Source organism: Cyprinus carpio, chromosome B16, assembly GCF_018340385.1.
Source record: "Cyprinus carpio isolate SPL01 chromosome B16, ASM1834038v1, whole genome shotgun sequence".
Classification (NCBI taxonomy): Eukaryota; Metazoa; Chordata; class Actinopteri; order Cypriniformes; family Cyprinidae; genus Cyprinus; species Cyprinus carpio.
The window spans coordinates 15,998,977-16,020,859 of record NC_056612.1 but is presented as its reverse complement, the minus strand read 5'-3'; the positions used below and the strand labels follow the sequence as shown (position 1 = coordinate 16,020,859).

Here is a 21,883-nt window from a genome sequence, read left to right as displayed (position 1 = left end):
TGAAGGTTTACCTAAAATAAAGAGTGATATGCAAGCTTACATTGAGGAGGAGAAAAACATTTCGTTATTGTCCAAATGACAGTCGCCTGTTGTCCAAAATATCATAAAAAATTGATCAAATAAAAATTATAAGGCTGCGGAGTTGGGTGGATTTAAATCCTCAATGTGCTTCCGCCGTGCACACTAAACAAATTATTAAATGTAGCTCGCGTACCCCATAGTACAAAAAATATCAACAATAGCCAATCACAAGACGCGTAATTTCTTGGCCACGTTCTAATTCTGGCCAATGATCAGCTCCCGGAGGCGGGGTGAGGGCTTGACGCACTGAGGCGCGTGATTGACGCAAGCAATGTTACTAAATTTAGCAGCGGGCGGCCCGGCGGTGTGAGATAGCAGATCCTTCATTCATTGCGCCGGGGCGGGTCCGTTTATTTTAGACATTTGATTGTGTTCCAGCCAATCCAAATATAGTCGTAGACAGGTATTTTTAGCGGAAGCGTGTCCCCGTTACCTCTTAACAGGGAACAACCTTATGATATCCCCATACTGTAATGGGAGAAAGTAGAGAACCGGTAACGTTAGCCTCTGGTAATTTCGCCCGTTGGCTCAGAATGAAGCTTTTTTAGCAGGCTTCTCCATTTTAACTGTGTTGTTTAACCCGCTTGGCTCTCTGGAAAAGCAGGATAGTATTAAGTTCGGACGTCCCGAGGACACTAAACAGGTTTCGGTTGTTGTGCTTAATGTTGTTGTAGATCGAGTGTGGTTTAAAAGCAACCGTATGAACGAGAGTCAGTTACTTAGCCGACAACAGATCGCTAAGAATCTCGATACAACAAGTAGCAGTAACAGACGGTAGTTACAGGTAATTTTTTCTTCCACAGCTCATGAAAAGCTGTTGCAAAGAAGTTGTAAATAATTCTGAACTTGCGCAGCACATGCCACAGGGTCCATATATGAAAGTAAAGCATATAAAAGCCTCGATAAATATTCTTCCATTTTGGAATGAGCTTCTGCGTTTGCTTGTGATGCGTTTGCCAAAAAATACAAACGCACGGTTATATTTTGTTCATTTCTCAACTTCAATAAGTCCAGTGGTACATCAGGTGGTCTGTAAGTTAGCTGTGGGGAACATGTTCCGCGGCGCGAGACCTCGGGGCTAGGCATGGAAACGGTGCACGCGCGGAGGGAAACTCGCTTTAAGCGCTGCTGCTTTGCCGTCACGGGGAATCCCCTCTCCATGACCTTCCCCCGCCTCTTTAGACGCTTAAGGAGGGAGAGGGTAAACCGGGTCAAGTGATATTAGCCTCGTTTATGACAAGACAGGTTGAGCTTGGAGTGGTTAGAGACAACTGGTTAAATATCACTTGACACACTTCTTAAAGAACCAAAAACCGACTCATTATGGGTCTAAAAAGAAAACTAAACAAGCCTTGTGTATGATTTGGTGGAAAGACCTTTGTAAAATTTGGAAATATCAGGAGATTTTAAAATTGAGGTTTCCAGGCCCAGAAAAATAATGGAAATTTATTAAAATAATACAATACAATACAAAAAAAGAAGAAAAAAAAATCCTATTCTTTAACTATGAATGACTGGAAAGGTCATGGAAATGTCATGAAAATTCATTGGTTTAAAAGGGTGGGGGATGTTCTGTCTTGAGAAGGCACACTTCTCAGACATTTACTTTTTTCTTCCTCCACATTGGTCTCTAGAAAACAAAACATGGCTCCCCACTGAAACTAGTAGGCAGATCATGATAACATGGTGACTTTATACTTTTTTTTTTTTTAAAGACCCTTACACTAACCACAACATGATATGTTTATCACGACAGATAAATTCATGTTTTTTCATTCTGAAATCTAAGTGATCACACATTTTCTCTCCTATCCATCTGCTAAAGGATGGCTATTTTATTTATAAGGGTTACATACTCAATACGGTTGGAATAGTGGACTGAAAAAACAAAACAAACAGGAAGCTTTAAAATTAGAATATAGAATATATATTATGAAGGTCTTGAACTTTGCTCTTTACATTTATAAAGGCAGTGAATTTCTACTTAGAATCCCACGTTTTCCAGCAGTGACTGTATAATGGATACGTCTATGAGTGACAGATATCCAAATGGCTTTTACAGCACTGACTCATGACTCAAAAGGGTTGAGAAAACTCTCTCCCTAGGCCGAGGTGAACGCAGTAATAGTCACATGATAGCTACAATCATTTAAGATAATCTTATATTAGCACAGTCCGGTAGTGATGGTTCAATTACATCTTACCTTAAACCACACATTACTAAAAATGAGCAAGAATGTAATTTATATTCACATATTTATACTTAAACTGCAGAGTTGCTGTTATTTTATTGTATAAGTGTTAAACCAAGTCTATCACAGGTTGACAAGCTGAAAGGTCATGTGTGGTAAAAACTGTTTGTTAGTTTTTCTTGAGATTGTGAGTGGGTGTTTGTACTTATGTATGTTGACTACACTCAAGCGATGACCTGGATGTGAGAGAAATTGTCAAAGACAGTTTTGCACATTTCTCTCTCTCTCTCTCTCTCTCTATCTTCTTTTTGGGAAATGTGAGTCATTCTTCAAAATCAACTAAACTATAGTAGCAGAAAAGGGCAGTGCAATTTTACTTCTATGAACCCATATACATTCATGTGTTGGTAGAAGAAAAAAATAGAGGGGAAGACAAATTCAGTGGGGAAAAAAGTAAGAACAAATGTATTTGCAGATTCTTTCCAAATTTGTTAGATGATACTCATGTGAATAAGTAGGGAGGAAAGAAGGCCCACTTTCAAAAAACTTTTTAATGCACTTGATTTTAAGACTGTATTAATTGCTATGTCGATGTACATATGTAAACTAGAGCTTACAGCATTTATTAATCCTTGTTGCTTAGAATAATTGTTTTTTACACATAGCTTACAATAGTTTCACGTTTTTCTTTAGACTTCTCAAAATGGTGAGCACATGTGCTTTTACTAAACACGCCGGCAGGAAATGTTGCTTTCAAGCAAGCACCTCAACGTATCATGAATGTGCAACAGAATAACTGAGGTGAAGATTTTTGATAAATACTACAATACATTTTGCTTTGATTCTCAGCATACTCAAATATTCAGGCCAAGTTGCATTATATTATTTTGTGACAGTTATGCATCCTTTTTTAAATCTATAAGGTGGTTACCGTTCCCTGCCGATATATGGACAAGCACAAGCATCACAGTGAGTAGACAGTAAATAAATTATACTATTTTTTTTTTGTTTGGTCAGCTAAACCCTTTAATGGTGTAAATTAGAATGCTTTAAATGCTATTTTGCTCAATTATTAAAGGATGTGACATTTTTGACACTGCGGTTGTATGTGTAAAAGCCAAGCATAATATTTGGAACGTGCTGAATTAACCTTTTTTTTTTTTTTTTTTTTTGGTAGGGCTGGTTTGGTATAGTACCATTATCCCTTGTTTTCATAGACGAGGCTTAAGCCTAGTCCCAGACTAAAATGTAAGTCTGAGCTGTTTTAACTGAAAGAAACTTGCACTGACTGATCTTAAAATATATCAGTGCCTTTGTTTTGTCTTGAAATGCGCACCAGTAATGTTTTCTCTAAGTTGCAATTATAAAAATGACTTAAATTTGAACTATGGCCTAATTCTGGCTTAGTCTAAGTCCCGTGTGTAACCAGGCCTAAATGCTGGGTTGTTTCAACCCAACTTTGGGTCAAATATGGACTAATCCAACTTTTGGATTGAAGAATTAATGTAAAAATTTAACCCAACAGCTGGGTTAGTCCATATTTGACCCAAAGTTGGGTTGAAACAACCCAGCATTTTTTATCTGAGTTAAATAATGTGTTGGCTCAAAAAAAAAAAATTCAATCTTTCTGAGTTATGACAACTTCTAATGAAACTGTATTCAACCAACAAACTAAGTTGAGTTGTAGGTACCTAATTTATAGCATAAAGACAAATTTTTAAGTCAATTGCTCAATAAATGAATTCATGAATAAATAAAGGTGCTGTTGCCCTGGATCCCATTGATCTCACCTTTTTCAGTTAAAATCAACAGCTAGCATAGCACATATTAAATGTAAATTATTTAGCTAAGAAGTAAGATATTACTTGTCAGTGGCATTATAGCGCAGCCACAGAGTCGATGTATGTCACCAGATCTCCTCAAAATAAAGGTTTACTCAAATCAATAAAGCAATTGCAACCATGCATTATTTAAGTTGTCAGGTCCCTGAATAATTTTTTAGAGTGACGGGTATGAACTGTAAAATATAAAGCCACCAAAAAGCTATCTTGTAATGTCATCGTATTTGTTTTGTTTACAGTGAATATCTAGAAACCACACCTGTCAGTTTTTAACCGTATATTGTAGGATTTTCACAGTGCATGAAGCTTGTGGGTGTATGCGTGCATCTCTTCCTCTTACTACTCATCAGTGTTTGAGTTGACCTACTGTGTGGGGTGTCAGAACAATTGGACAGGAATTCAGACTAAGAGTTTAGCAGGTGTTCAGAGGTGAAATATGCAGACTGCTTTTGTTTTGAGCATGCCATTGTGACAGTGAGATAAAGAAATGGAGAACTGAAATTCCTGATCAGTACTGATCACATGTATTTTGCAGTACACTCTCACTGTGTTAAGATTCATGTCGCAAATATTTGATAGAAAGCAAACATGATCTTCTATCTGCACAGACATATTCAAATATTATTGAATATAAAAAAATAGTCCTGTCATAGTTTTATATATATATATATATATATATATATATATATATATAATATATATATAAATATATATATAAATATATATATATATATATATATATATATATATATATATATATATATATATATATATATATATATATATACTAAGGGCTCCAAAAAACAATAAACAAATGCAGTGTTTCACATGCTAAACTTATGAATGAGGCTTTCCCAGTGAGTAAGCAATGGAGAGCTGATTTGCTATTTTAAAGTCTTTGTAGCACATTGTACTTTGCATGAGAGCATATTAAGGGATACCCATGTGTAAACCTCTTGGAATGTGTGCATTGTAGGTTTTTGTGTGCGTGGTTTTGATGACCTTTTCAGAGGACTAGACTAGACAAGGCAGGCTAGAGAGAGTGCAGAGAAAAAGACACATACTTTCTCTTAAGATAATAACTCTTTGCAGTATTTCATCATCACCTTGTCGGGGAACTCACACAGAGAAACAGATTACTTCTTGATGCATGTTGCAAGGTTTAGTTTTAAATGTCATTGCGTTGGTGTTCACCTTTATTAATGGGTTTAAACACTATGATTAATCACATGACATCTACTGTAGTTGATGAATAGTGGATGGAGAAAATATTTCCTAGTTCTTACAGCTGAAAAGTTAAAATCAATTTTTTAACTTAGGGCCTCTTTTCCCAAATATTTTCATTTTTAACAACAGTTTCATATTAAAATGATTTGGACATGTTTGACTTTTTTGTTGTGATTTTAGAGCAACATTTCTTCAAAACATGATCATTTGTCATAAGGGTAAATTTTTTTGAAATTGAGATTTATACATAAAAGAAGAATCAAAAATTTTGACCCATACAGTGCATTTTTGGCTATTGCTACAAATATACCCATGTGATTTGTGATTGGTTTTGTGGTCCAGGGTTATATTTGACTTTAAACCTTTTACTGTAAACCTTTTTGATAAGACTGTGGGATTTCTTTTTAATTAGCGGTAATTCTTTTTTTATCTTCAGTATTTTCAAATTATTCAGTAACTGAATGATCTTTATGTATGTGATTTGGAATAATGAAGTGAGACAGAAAATTTTATAATTATAAATGTTTTAAAATAAAAATACACCAGTGTACCTGCCAAACATTTTGTTAAAAAAATTATCTGGGTTCACATGGCGTAGAAGGAGATTTATAAAATTAATAATTCTTACTCTTAATTTTGATTGCAAAAGTGATAACTATAAATGAAACTTTTTTTAAATTCAGTATTAATGTGGCAAGTTGTTACATTACTTGGCAAGTGCAAGTAAATGTAACTTTTTATCAAAGGGCGGTTGCCATTGTTTTTTTTAATAAAGCTCTGCATATGCTTTCTCGTTGTAGAATCACATTGACATTTGAACTTTTGTGGCTTTTGTGACTTAATCAGATTTATTTTATAATTTTTTTTGTGTAGCTTGCACTCCTCTTCTCAAGATGCGATCCATTTATGTAATCAGGGATCCAAAATTGAACCGATAATGTCAATGTTTGGAGTAGCATGCATTCCGACACCCACATTTTCACCTTTGTGAATGTAAGGATACACAAGGTACTCGAGGTCCATGAAATCGAGTGGAAAAGTTGTCTCATGTCTGCTGACCTTCCGTCATAGTTGTGAATCAGCATAGCGGCATCTTGACCTTTAAATCTGGGGTCACTCTCAGTGATACATTTACACTTACAAAGGGCATATTACTCACCGTTTTGGTATATTCATCGAGAACGTTGTGAGAAGAGTTTCGATGATTATAAAACACATTCTCACACATTCATACATTGTGTGGGTTTTGAAGATCTACCTGTCATTTGCATTGTGAATTTCCCAGCAACAGGTGTAGGAAAACTGCCCCCTGCATTTCTCCAATCCAAATTACCCAAAATTGTCCGGCAGTGTTCGTCATATTCCGGAATCACTCTTTCTTGTTGAGTTTCATGCTAAACCTGTGCCACACCCTTTTTCTGACACACCACGATGCTCAGCAATGTGTAGGTGTGGGACGTTGTAATTAAGGCATTGCTTGCATAACAGTTGCCTGTTTTATGCAACTTTATTCAAAGGATTTCTGATGGGGTTTAACAAATATGTAATTACCTACATCTGTTGTTCCAGACACCTGCATTCTCAACAAACATCTGTGCTTGCCTGAAGGCCTTAGAAACTGTAGAAGATGTAATTTAGATACTGTATCTGCCACACACGCACACATTTTCATTCTGTTAAACCCACACACAAACTTACAGAGGTTGTGATATACTAGTGCTTGAGTAAACAGCAAATACTTTCATCCTTTTAGTTTATCAAATGACTCAGAAGGTCAAGCTCATGTTCAGACAGGGATTCCCCAAACCCTTTAACACAGCTTCACTAAAAGTCATTGGATGTACAGTATAAGATGTACTTCTAATAATATTTTTCATGTGCAATGATGTACATAAAGCAGTCTATAATAAACTAGATCAGGGCTGACATAAATACACTTACAGAATGATTTATTAGCCAGATCAGAAAATAAATTCAATGTAAATACATTTGGTGGTGAAATTTGGTTGAATTAAAAATATGCTTTTGTTCTTTTGTTTAATTATTGAATGCATATTCCATTGTTTGCTGTTTTGGGTGGACCCCATTTCCCAGGATTAAGAATTTAGAATTATGACTCATACATCAGCTTCTTATATGAATCGAAATGTCAGTTAGATATAATTTGACATTAGTAGAAAGTGAGAGATTAGGTGACCTTTAAGCTTTTGAAACAGTCTGACAAGTGACTTTTCACTCAAGCTTAAGTTAACGTATGGTTAAGCGTACATTTGTAAATAGTGTGTATATATGAGAGTAATAAAATGTAATGAGAAACTCAATAATATTCTGAACCTCATTCATATGTCTCATCTAGTGTTTTCCCCCGGGCTGTTCTTCAAGAATATTTTAACTCTTAAATGAAGTTTAAAAAGTTTACAAACAACTTTAGATCATTATATTGTTTTTACTGTGATTAGTATCTTTGACATAAATTGAATTTAAACACATATTATCTTTATTTCATATTTAAATATAATAAATATTTGTATAGATTTTTATTAAAGTAATATATTAACAAAAACAATAGACTTAAAGTAATTAGAGTTTGTGACTGCACAGTATTAGACACTCAGGTTTGATTATTTAATTCCTGGGTAATACAATGCATATGTTTATAATGTATAGGTTTAATGATATAGAGTTTGTGTGTGAGATAATTCATGTCTGATGATTTCAGATATAGGTAACTAGATTACCCATGTTAGCATGTCCACTAATGGCGGCGACATGGCTACAAAGCTGGTCTGTTTTCATGTAATATACCTTATGGTTGCATTTATAGGCCTGTTGAGTGAATGTATGGGGGTGTATGTGTGTTTGTATGTTTCTAAGAGGATATGATTCAGATGTGCTGGTTTGAGAGTAGAAAGGGGATGGTCTTATCTAAATATTTGGACAGAGACGTTTTTGTATAATGAATAATCGCATTAAGCGTCACACCGCCATGTCAGGTCCTCCCCACCATGCCTGCATTTACCAATAAACCACATTACAGCAAAACCTGCAACTCTGTCCTGATTTCACAGGAGCAATAAAAGTAGATCAGGACTAGGTCAATAACCTAGCATACTGCTTTGCATGTTTAATACATTTAGGGCACCTAAGATTGAACTGCAGTTTTATCAAGTAGTATAGTGGACTGGAAACATCACAATCTGGCTTTGATGTGACAGTCGGCAGTTTGTGACTACTTACAAAACTGACAGCTTAACGTCAGAGATGGGTTTTGTGGGAAGACGCACACACGCAAACACACTATACTTCTTCTGTCTTGTGATTGCTGGAGGTTTTGGGAACCAATAGGCTCTTTATTTAGTGTTTCTGTGTGAAGAAGGAAGGTCATTAGCTTATCGCTGTCTTTATATCTAATACACAGAGAATACTAGGTATTAGCAAACAGTTCCAAACATAAACCTCTTTCATATTTATGTAGAGTTCAGAGAGGACAAAAAATGTAATAAGCTATCTGATGTTTCCTGGGTTTAGTGATACGATGAGTTCTTCAGTGCTGGGTCAGTGGAGAGCTGGACGGCCTCCAAGTTTACAGTGCAGTGGTTACAGTGTGGATCAAAATGATCTTCACTCTAGAGAGAGAGGGACTTCCCCATTTGACTCCATTACAACAGTGAATATTCTTTCAAAGCACTTAGGTAAGTGCTACATGTGAGATGAGGCCGACTACCGAGGTTGTTTAATGAAAAATAGTGTTCAAATAGTAGCGCTTATGACATCAAAGTCCTGCATTAGATTCCCATGAAAGACTAAAATGTACACGTTCAATTCAAAGTTGGTCATTTTTAATGCAATTGTCAATTGTATAATACAAAATTATAATTATATCATATGAGAATTTATTGTGCACAAGGGACCTGGCTTAAGTCAAGACATCATCCCATTCTTCCTTTGCTTTTCTAAAATAATTTGCCTAGAAGAGTAATGACACATTGACAGCTTGTGCTTTGACAAAAAAAAAAAAAAAAGGGAAATTTCAGATCTTTTGCATTTTCTTCACCTTTTGTGTTCTTTGCAAAGAACACAAAACTTTTGCGAGTGAGCAAAACCTTTGAACAGTTTTTCTTTCTCTTTTTTTTTCTCACAAAGCCATGCCTCTTAGGGGTTTACTTTGTAAATTAAAAATAAAAGAAATTGGAATGTTTTTATTTTATTTTTATTTTATTGGGACAAATCAGAATTTCTTTGAGCTTACTGAGAATCATCCGCTGTGTACTGACCCCTGAAATTTAATCAAAATGTATGGCTGGAATTTAACGGCTGCTCATGTACAATAGGCAAACACTAATGTGAATGTGAATGTGAAACATCTATTGTTGGCACACTTCTAGTTAGAGCCAGACTGACGTAGGTGTTTAGTCCTTGAAGGTGTTTTGAGGCCGGACATAGGGTCAAACTCATCTCTTATTGCCTGAGATTCAGTAGCCTGCAGCCTGATTGGATCGTCTGCACGCAACAATTCATATCAACTGTCCTGTGGTCTGCCCATAAACACGTGCCTGTGGTGGTGTTTTATAGAGAACTTAAACTCTAACTACTGCTGTAAAAACACAGCTTATTTTCTGTTTAGTCATTGGGATATATATACTGTATTATATATATATTTACTCCACTTGTACTTAATATCTTTTTGAAGTCTTTTAAGTATAACTCTTACATGCTCATACATACAAACACAATCTGGGTGCTCTGACACACACACACACACACACACAGGAAGTTTGAAACAGTGGGGCTTTTGTCTGCGATTTGGCTCCAGTGGGTTAGAACATGGTATAAGAGAGCTAAGAGCTGCTCTATCTCGCATGAGCACCTTTATCAACACTCCTTCACTTTCACTCCATCCTTACTCCTTTTTTTTTGTATTTCCCTGCAGACTTTATCTGATTTTCATTGACTGTAAATGTATGGTCTTCTGTTGAACTGCCTACAACAGTCAATCTGCACTCCATTAATCACTTTTAATTCATACACATAGTTTTTTCTTTCTAATGACTTTCATCTTTATCCATGCTCAATATCTTAAACTACTGATTTTCTGGAAAAAAAAAGTTTTTTGTTAGTTTAAGAATGAAGTTTCCTCAATAATATGAACAAAGTAGTACCTACAGACTGTTTTGTTAATGTAGACACTGTTGGCCAGTGCCTGGGGTCAGGGTCAGGTTTGATTGGCGGCTGATGAATGAATTTAACACAGTGGGCCAGCCGAGTGTGCAGACCATGGGTGGTTTAAGTTACAGGTATAGTAGTGTTGCATGCTGGGTTAAATGGTCACCGAAAATCTGTATCTTCATAGGGTGGTTGGATGCATAGCTTATGGGTAGACAGGGTACGGAAGACAAAATCTCTATGAGAGATGGCTTTAAAATGTGATCACATATATGTGTATGTAAATGGAACAGCAAGAGTAGATTGTTCTCTTTTATTTTCCAAGTGGAGTACTGGTCATGGAAGTTCCTAAATTGAGGAGAGTCTAAAAGAAGCCAAAAATATCCAGTTACATGCTCTCTCTCTTTCTCACATATGCTCTCCGTGCTTCTGAAAGGTTGAAGGGTGAAGAAACAAGACACATAGATTATTGTCATTCTAGATCAATGCAGCACTGAAAGTAATATGTTACCAGAGAGAAAAAAAGAAGTGGAATAATTCAACCATTTTAATTCGTTAGCCAGGAGCTGCTTAACAGGTGAATTCCACTAACCTGAATCTCTAGTATGCACTGGAAAATTCAAACAAGGTGTTGAGCGTGCTATGGTCCAACTGCCAAACTCGACACAACCACTTATCTGTTCACCTGCTCAGAAGTCCTATTTTTCTTCCATTATATCAAGCTGATAACTGTGGATGCATGCTTCCACCTCAAAATAAAAAAAAATAAAAAGGTAATTGTGACTTTATTTCTCATTTTTATGACTTAATATCTTACAATAGGGACTTTTGCACCACGGGAACCTTTTCATAGTACCAGAACTAATTGTGGAACCACCCACTTTTTGGCGTTTTCACACCACCGGACCTAGGTGCGATTTTAGTTCCGGACTACCATTTTCGAGAACCAAATTAGCTCCTACTCTGGAGCAGGGTCTAACCAGCAAAACTGGTACTACCCATGACATAAGTATACATTGATTGGCCAGAGGCGTACGAAAACGCCCTCACCCGCCATGATTCGCAGTGTAAACATATTGTATACATTGTGTCAACTTATTTCGCAAGTATGATGAACAGCGATAGATGGTCGGACGCTGAAGTACAGGCACTTGTAGTAAATGTAGCACTGCCAGTTGTCGTTGGTTCTTTAAATGGCTTTAAGTATACGTCGAAATTCCATGTCCATTATTGTGAAACCCGCGAGACACAACAAAAACACAGCTTTGATCACAGTGTACTCCATCCTACTGTTGTTAACATTGTTCTTCTTTGTTTCCGTGGTTGACACCGTGCACAAATGACTTACATCACTCACTAGTACACACTGTCGGTGCGAATGCTTCGCTTTGAAGGAACCTGTTCATAGAACCAGAACTAACTGTGGAGGTACTTTAGTTCTTTGTATTTAGTTCTGGAAGTAAAGTGGTGCGAAAGGCCCTATTGTGACTAATATTTTAATGAAAGTGACTTTGTAATAACAAAAGACTTTAAATCTCACGTAACTTTATTTCTTATAATTACGACTTTATATCTTATTTTGTAAATTTTGTCACAGTTGGACTTTCTCAAATTGTGACTTATCTCACAGTTGTGACTTTATTTCTCATAAATGCAACTTGAGGTCTGATTTCATAAATGTGTCTCTCCCAATCGCTACTTTCTCACAGTGTGTCATAATTCAGACTTGATTTGTGACTTTATTCTTTATTATAAACTCTCCTTTTATTTATTTTTATTATAATATTATATTACACAATTGTGACTTCATTATACATAATTGTGACTTTTTTTTTTTAAATGTGCCTTTTACAGTTGCTTCTTTATATCTTGTAATTGTGATCTATATTTGTTTTAACACAAGGTGATACATTGTGACTTTATTTATTTCTTTAAACTTTCTCTACTCTTTCTCTACTCTGAGATGGAAACAGGATTCCATAAATAGCTACTGAATATGTATTTGTCAGTAACTATATTTGTTTGCCTGTTTACATTAAATATCCAGGTCAAATGGCCAGAGGCGTACTATGATTATTACACTCACACCACAATCTACGTAACAGAGCCCTATCTGTACTATTAACAGAAACAGTATTCAAATCACTCAGGTAATAATATGAATGTCCATCAGCCCTTAGGTCATAGCAACCGTACCATTGCTAATAAGTTCCTTTACCACTGGAATGGTATTTCATTCAAACCTCGTATTCAAATGCGTTCTGCCTGGACTGTCACAGGGGGATGAGGTCATCTCCAACATACAGCATAACTAGTTATCACCAACCGTGATAGATCAGGCTCTCTCTAAATATTGGCTACTCACTGTTTATATTCTGACCAACATAGTCATGCTCTGTTCCTTCCACAGCGGTTGCATATTAGGGACTTAATGTTTGTTACAAGTTGAATAAATGGAGCGGGTCTGTTTATATTTGCTTGAGAGCCAGCATTGGAGTGAGAGAGAGAAAGAGAGAGAGAGAGGTTTTGAGACACTGGAGGGCTTGGTATTTAGGAGCTGTTTCACCAATTGAAAATGTGAGGAATGTATTAAGGGTTGTTCCCTTTTAGAACTTACTATGCCACTAGAAATAAACGATTACACACTCTCGTCGTTGACTTTCAATCACCCTTAGATGTTCACAGAGGAAGTTGTGGAACTCTGGTCATGTTCAGAATGAAATATTAGCTTACTTTTTGGCCTTTCCTCAACATTTTGGTGGTTTAATGCCACACAGACTGCTGGGTAAAAGCTGTGTGAAAGTGTGCACAGCTGCAAAGGGGATGCTGGTGAGCACCCTTCCAAAACCTTAAATGACTAATGGGAAGGCCTTCAGACTTCACAGATTCCGATTCTGCATATCAATTTGGATTCGTATTCATTCCTAAACAACAATGAATTCAAACATTTAGATATCAAACTTTTATTCCTTTTATACTTTTTGCAAAACACAAGGAACTTTTGCCTGTGGTTTGAACTAAAATGCCACAGCAAAAACAACGAGACTTACTAATATGCAGTGCCGTGGGTTTTGGCCCCTTCCTGTGTGTGTGTTTTTTATTTTTTTTTATTTTTGCATATTTGTCACTTAAAAGATTCAGATAATCAAACAAATTTTAATATTACACTAAGGTAATGCAAGTAAATAGAAAATGAAGTTTTTAAATGATTAATTAATTTATTAAGGGAAAAAAGCTCTCCAAACCTTCCTGGCCCTACGTGAAAAATGAATTGCCCCCTCCTGTTAAATCATGAAAGAACTATGATTAACCACATTATTTTAGAAAGCTGAGTTAAATTTCACTAGCCACACCCAAGCCTGATTAATTAAGAGCTTAAAGAGCAACACATCATGCCGCCATCTAAAGAAATTCAAGAACAGATGAGAAACAAAATAGTTGACACGTATCAGCCTGGAAAGAGTTATAAAGCCATTTCTAAGGGTTTGGGACTCCAGCGAACCACAGTCAGAGCCATTATCCACAAATGGAGAAAACTTGGAACAGTGTATGAACCTTCCCAGAAGTGAAGGGGTTACCAAAATTACTCCAAGAGCGCAACAACGACTCATCCAGGAGGTCATAAAAGAACCCATCTAAACAACATCCAAAGAACTGCAGGCCTCATTGCCTCAGTTAAGGTCAGTGTTCATGATTCAACAATAAGAAAGAGACTGCGCAAAAAATATCTTGATTATCCCATTGCATTTTGGGATACAGTAGCACAGTAGACCTATGTATTTTGCAAATGTGGTTATCTGAGTATTTTATGTTTACAAAAAAAAATGCATACTGTATATAATATACATAATAAATACTACTGTCTCACAGGAGAGCATGGAAATAATTTGCACGCCTGAATTCAATTAGGTATAAAAGAATATGAGCAATCAAGCACTTGCTTTTCTGTTTTGATTTTCTCACTGTTTTCACACCATTTGAATCATCTTCATATTTACAGTTTTTTTTCAGCCAGCGTTGGCAGGTTTCATGTAACTGTTGGGTGGATGATGCTTAAGTTGGATCTCTCTCTCTCTCTCTCTCTGTTCCTATGATGCAATCTCCCTTGCTCATGTCTGTCTTTCCCTTTCTCTTTCACTCATTAGTCGCCATGGTGAATCAAACTATCATCGCCATGACAACTCAGGCCTTCAACAGCCTGGTTCCGTACCAAACACGCAATGGTCTCCTACGCACGGCTGCCCAAAATGCATCTTTGTGTGTTTGCGAGTGCGGATGTTTGCGTGCGTGCATATGTGTGTATGTTGGTAAAACACAAGGGCTGTTAGAGAAACAGTCTAATTACAGAGCTGTGATTTATGCAATAGCATGGCCTTGTTTACAGAGTGCTGCCCTGTTTAAATGTGTCACAATACTAGGATGTCTATTTTTCAACCTCATTTACATACGTGCATAATGACTTGTTTTCTAAATTTATCATGTCTCTGGATTAAAATGGTTTTAAAGATGTCATCCAAGGATTATTTTTGACTGACTGACTGGTGGGTTATGCTGTTTGTAATGTCCGGGTCTGTTCCATAATAATAACTGACAATTAGATAAATTATTTTCTGATTCAAGATTTTTTGCAAGTGCTTTCTAATGCCAGTTATAGATGTCCTTTTATGGAAGTCACACGTAACCTACCTCAGTCTGGTTGACCGCCTGACCAACCTCTTTCCAGCCTCCCATCTGACCAGTGTATACCTGTAGAAAGAGGAAGTGGCTGGTCATGAGTCTCTGGTGACACACCCACGCACCTGCAGGTTACCTACGCATTTTCACTCTCTGTCACAAGATACAATGGAACTGAAATATCTCTGTTTCACTCAAACACAGACACTGTCTGGAGAGTTGCATCACAAACAATGAAAAGCACATGTTCTGTAGATGTCATGTGTGTTTGTGTATATATATCTATGTGTGTGTGTGTTTGAATTAGTGCTTAAAACAAAGGTTTCTTGCACAAGAAAATACACACTTTATTTTACAGTATCCTTGTTACACATGTTACAAGCAGTAACTATTATTATAACAATAAATTATGCATAATTACATGCAAGAAATCCTAAGCCAAACCCTAATCCTAACCCTAACCATATTGTAGTTAATTAATATTACTTAAATGTATAATTACACTGTAACAAGGACACCTTAAAATAAAGTGTAACCAAATTTCACATTTAATTCAATGTTTTACTTTTCTATGTAATGTCTGTTAAAAGATATATCATTTTTGAGTGAAAAGATAAAACAATACATGTTATTTTTATATGTCTGTATATATATACAAATTGAAGTGTTATTAGAAAACATAACATATCTTGTGATGGAACAAGCTATTTGAAACTATTTAAAAAAAATAATAATTATGACATGATATTGATAGACTGCATGGAATATGGAATGTTTGTACTTATAAAAAATCTTTTTTAAATGAACCAGTGAAGGCAAGGTAAATAAAAATGGTGACCAACTTCAAATTAATTGTTTCAGGACCTAAGATACAAACTTCCCCTTATACATGTGACTCCAAAATCCTGATTCTGATATAGAAAAAAAGCCAATGGATGCATTATGCGTCAACTTGCCAAGAATAAATGCCTTTAGTTCCCCTGTCACAAAAATAAACGTAGAACTGAATATAGACCAAAGAAACAATACTCCATCTGACACAAATTGTGAATCTGTCTCTCACACACAAACACACACAAACGCAGTCTTTTGTGATGTGCAGCCCATCATGGATGCAGCTGTCATGCTGTAATTGTCTTAGTGTTTGTGCGAAATATGGAAAGTTGTTTGTTGCAATGGTGAAATTCGTGGGTGGAGAGAAAGGCAGCTGGTGGCTCCAGTGTACAACTGCCAAATGTGTATGTGTGTATGAGCGTGTGTGAGGGGGTGGGTTGCGCACAATGGAAAGTGAACTGTCCACGTGACGTTTTTGTGGTATTTCCTACATTCACCAACCAAGGAACTGCAACCTGCGATGACGAGAGAACCGTTAACATCCTCATCTCTCTGCTTTTCTCTTTCTGTCTAGTTTTCTATTCGCACTCCTTTCCCTTTCAGGGCATGTGTTGCTCTGTTTCTGCTCTGTGTGGTTTAAGGTCACATGACTCGGTGATGACAGACCATGTATGGGCGGAGACTGAGCTGCTTTTTATGAATGAAATGTGTTGTTTACGCTGACTGAGCTATTTTTGTGCATGAGTGTATGTATGTATATATATATATATATATATATATATATATATACATATTTATATGTGTGTGTGTATGTATGTGTGTGTGGAAGAGTGCATTAATGTGTACAATCATGCTGAACCAAAACGTTTCCTTCTCCTTTTTCCTCTCTGTTTATTCATACGGTGAATAACAGCTCTCTGTGTTAACTTTTAACACATTCGTCGACACCACACTCTCTCTCAAATGCGGTGACAGTGTTTAGATACAGACTTCTAAATTTGTTGGTGAAGGTGTTTACTCATTGAGTCTATGTGTGTGATAAGGCAGCATCCTGTTTCCAATGGGGGCTTGTGTAACAAGGCACCGTGTTCCTAGTGACGTGCGTTTGTGTGTGTGGCAGTAAGAGGATATGTATTGCACTACTCGTCTTTGTAGATCTGTGAGAAAACCACAGACAGATCTGCATCTACCCTGAAATATTTCACTTTCTCCTCTCTCACACACTTGACTGTGCAGATTCGCAGGAAAACTAATTCAGAATCAGGAGGCCACGTAATTCAGGATCTGCTTGAAACAGCATAAATGTTCTTTTCGTAATACTTATTTGCTCAATACAGAATTACAGTGTAATCATAAATGTATGAGTCTGCACAGTGAGGGTCTTTTGCGCAAGCCATTCTGTCCATCCGACTTTGGTTGCCAATAATTTGACGCACACAAAATAAGGCTGCATGGGAAGCAGTCTGTTCAGTATGTTGAATTTACATGAAAATATGTTCATATGTTTTTTATATGTTTTGTACTAGACGTCTGAATTAGATAAGGCTGGCTACTGATTCACAAACTCTCGATTTTATTTTATTAAGTTCTGGCTATGTTTAAGTCACAATGTCCATTATGCTTACATATGAAAATTGTATCAAACATTATATTATAGCTGTATATTTTATAAGTTTGAGATCAGTATGATTTTTTTTTAATTAATAATTTTTTTCAGCAAGTGAACATTAAATTGATAAGTGACAGTAAAAATATATTTATAATATTATAGCAATGATTGTTAAGAGACTTCATCAGTGGAACATCTACCATTATGCATTATTTAGGACAGCCTCCAACAACATAGGTCAGTGGTTACAGTAAAAATTCTCTCATGTTATTGGATGTGTAAATGGCAAGTCCTAATATTTAGCCTGGCATATATGTGCATGGGCAATGAAAAATATAAAAGTTTAATCTATTTGTCAAGAAGAATATTCCAGTACAGCACTATCACACTTTACATACAAGAATGCTCAAAGATATACAGTCCCAAAGAGATTTAAGATTCAAAATCACAGACACATAAGTCTCAGGTGTGTTAGTTTCAGAATTAGACCTCTGATTTATTTAACCACACATTTGAGCCCACCAAAATGATTTTACAAGAACCAAAAAAGAAAAATGGTCTAAAAAAAACTGGGTTCTATGCAGAACAGATTGTGAGTGCATTTATATAAGCACTAGCTATAGAAGAAAGGAGTACTGCACAGTTTTTTTTATTCCTCATGTTGTTTGTTCCGGTGGAAAGACACTCATCATCAGAATTATGACTCACAAGTTCACAAAGCCCCACTGAATGAAGTCAGCGAGACCCTATTGACAAATGCGCGCACACACACACACACACAAAAATACATGTTTACGCTAATTAATAAAAGTGCAGCAGATGCTGTGGAAATTGTCCAAGTTGCTTATTTGTTGTCATGGAGGCAAGTTTATGTCTTTCATGTATACAGAACATGAAAACTAGCAGCACACATTCACATTCTCCACTCCTAAAACAGCCTTGTTCCATTGTGCATTGAAATGGTCCAATGTTAGGTAAATGTTTCAGGATGCGGCAACACAAAGCTGGGGAGTAAAGCTGCAAGTTTTGCTTGTACAGAGCAGTCTTGCAGTCTACAGAGTGCATTCTTTTCTGACCTTTTCCCAAATGCCAGACAGAACAGATAAGAAACGCTCTGAGAATGTTACAGCGGAAGTGACGCAGGTGCAAATTAAATTCATTTTTAGTCTGGGTATTATTTTGTGAAGTCGTAGTGCATTCAAGAACAGAAGGCTGTACCTGTACTAAGCAGCTTTTAAAAGGGGTTAAATACAGTTGACTCTTTTCTTCTGACTGCTTAAGGTCACAATGAAATGAAACTAGAGACAGTTTTTTTTTTCTTCAATATTATAATGTAAATTCAAATGTACCAGATTGGAAAAAAATAAAGAGATATGTAGTGCAAAGATTTGGTTCTGTGTATCAGTTATTGATTGTGAGATGTGCATCACACTCAAAAATGAATGTGAGTTTGTAGGCGATTGTAGAGAGGTGGGAGTTTAAGACTAAGTTGTGACATTTTGTTTAAACGTGGAGGAATTGTTCAGTAACACTTTATTTTAAGCTGTCCTTGTTACACACATTACATGTACTTACTATTATAATAACAATTAATTATGCATAATTACATGCAAGTAACCCTAAACTGAACCCTAATCCTAACCATAACCATATAGTAAATACATGTAGTTAATAAATATTACTCAGAACTTAAATGTATAATTACACTAAACCAAGGACACCTTAAAATAAAGTGTAAGCAGTTGTTAACAATAAGATCTATAACATGCATTTACAAAACCGACAGAATTTTTATTTCATTCTGACTTTAATCACGTTCTGTGCACAAGCAGTTCAACATTCATGGGAGAACCTCAGGATTTGTGCATGAAGAGAAAATAAAATGTTTTGCTAACTGATAAGATACTACTAAATATTGTAGAAACTTAATTTTCTGTAAAGTTGCTTTGCAATGATTTGTATTGTAAAAAGCGCTATATAAATAAACTTAAATTGAATTGAACTTTCACAGAATGTTTAAATAATGTTTTCATAACTTTTCGGAATGACGAGAAAAAGTTCGCAGAATTATTGTTAGCTGGATTTCTCCAATTATTTTGTCCACATAAACCCATGCCTGATGAATTGAACCAAATACCCACTCCTTTTTTTCTTCAATAATCTGCTTCACTAGGATACAAAGCAAAATATGAATGAAAATATCTGTTGCTAATTACGTGGCATCACGACTTTAAGTTAAGTATAGGAAAAAAAATGCACTTCCTTCTTACATTCTAAGTAAAAAAAATAAAAAATAGTAATACAGAATAATAAACGTATCAGTGCTTTGAAGATGTCAGGGCAGCTGCATTTCTGAGAGTTTTTTTTTTTTTTTTTTATGTGAATGATTTCAATACAAAATGTATCAATGCATATGCCCTTATCTTGGGTCAGTCCGATAGCATTTATCCTTCAATGCTTCTTTTCGCTGTGGAAATCCAGATCTTTCTGCTTCCGCCATAGAAATGTCAATGAAAGATATGGATTTTATTCACAGTTCCCTTGATGATAGCAGTCTGATCTAGCATACTGCACACACACACACACACACACACACACACACACACACACACACACACACACACAGACACAGACATACTCACACTGGCAGCACACTGATCCCAGCCACTGCACAACTTACAAAGTCACGCTGTGACAGCAGCAGGTTTGACATGAGCGCAAATGAAAAATGAGAGATATTGAAAAGAACTAGAGACAGAAACACAGAGATCAAATGAAAAGTTTATTGCCTCTAGTGTTCTACGCTGAAGGGAGTGTGAGAGTCAGCATTGTCTTCATACCTCCTGTGGGTATATCTTGAGGAAAGAGAAAGAAAGAGAGAGCGCAGGAGATGAGGACAGACAAATTAAAAGCAAGAGTGAGACTGCACTCTGGGATGATTTAATTTCTAGTGTGCTGTGTTCTGATTTCTTGCCCAAAGACAATTGAGCGTTTGCTGACGATTCAGTCCTAAAACAACAGCGTGACCAATCCTTGGTGGCCTGCGGATTCTTACGCAAAACTTCTCAGAATGCTGTATGTACATGCGTGCATGTGTTTCCAGTTGTAGCAGCACAAGGAGACAAAGAGACTCATTCAGGCCCAGTGTGACTGATGTATTATTTCAGATATAGTCAGAGTTCACACAGCAGACGTTCACCAGAGTTTGGTAACTGCAGCCACGCTGTGGGAAAAAAAAGGAATGTTCTATAACCCGGTTTATATAAAATATGTCAGGTCAGGGGAGGTAACACGTTGATTACATAAACACCACTTTTGACATCTTTTATCAGAATGTTTGACAGCATTTACACACAAGGAAAAAGGAATTGTGCCTACTGAAATCTCATAGTGAATGTGTGTGTGTTTGCGCATGTGACAGGTGAGCTGCTGATGGAATTCTTGGTAAGCAGGAGGAATAAAGAGGGGGTAATCCTGTCAACATGGAGTGACGAAATGGGGGACACATTGCATGTTCTGACGTGGAGTCTGGATAAGGATTACACAGAGCTGACTTTACACACCTTCTCACTGATGAGGGAATTCCATCCAGGATTATGATGCACATCATTTACACAGACACACACACACACCCTACTACACTATACCACATGGCAAAAAAAAATAAAAATTTCTGGGTCTCATTCACTAACTATACTTTTGCAACAATTTGTTTGTGAAATCTGCTAACAAATATTCAAGATTCATCAGTAAACTTCTTACAAAATTTATTTTAAAATGACAAAAAACCTGTGGGAACAAATCCATCTATACGATGCAGTTAAAAAAAAAAGTACATCATGTTATGCAAAATAACTAACCTTGTGTAGGTGGTCACTCATTAAGAATAATAATTCCCACAATTATTAGATCGCATTTAAGATTATCATTTGTACTTAAATACAGATAAACATTCTTAATTAAGAATATATAGAAGAACATATCTTAAATTTGCTTGTATTGAGTTTTTAAGTTTATTTTTTCTTACATCATTTTTTTGACTTGTTTTAAAAGTACTCTCGTAAATGCATGTTGAAGACTGATGCAGGAGAGATGAAATTGTTGAATAAAGTTGTTTTTGTTGTTTTCTTTGCACACAAAAATATTAATATTCATAGCTTCATAAAATTACGGTTTAACCACTGATGTCACATGGATTATTTTAACCGTGTCCTTACTACCTTTCTGGGCCTTGAATGTGTCAGTTCCATTGCTATATGGAG

At 36.1% G+C, this 21,883-nt stretch overlaps 1 long non-coding RNA gene across 1 annotated transcript; it reads left to right on the top strand.

The window, feature by feature from the left end:
• Positions 1-72: 72 nt before the first annotated feature.
• Positions 73-21,526, top strand: LOC109104937. The gene is made up of 4 exons (XR_006156706.1): positions 73-865; positions 2,967-3,074; positions 3,197-3,242; positions 21,043-21,526. It is a non-coding gene; the product is annotated as an uncharacterized LOC109104937 (long non-coding RNA).
• Positions 21,527-21,883: the final 357 nt, after the last annotated feature.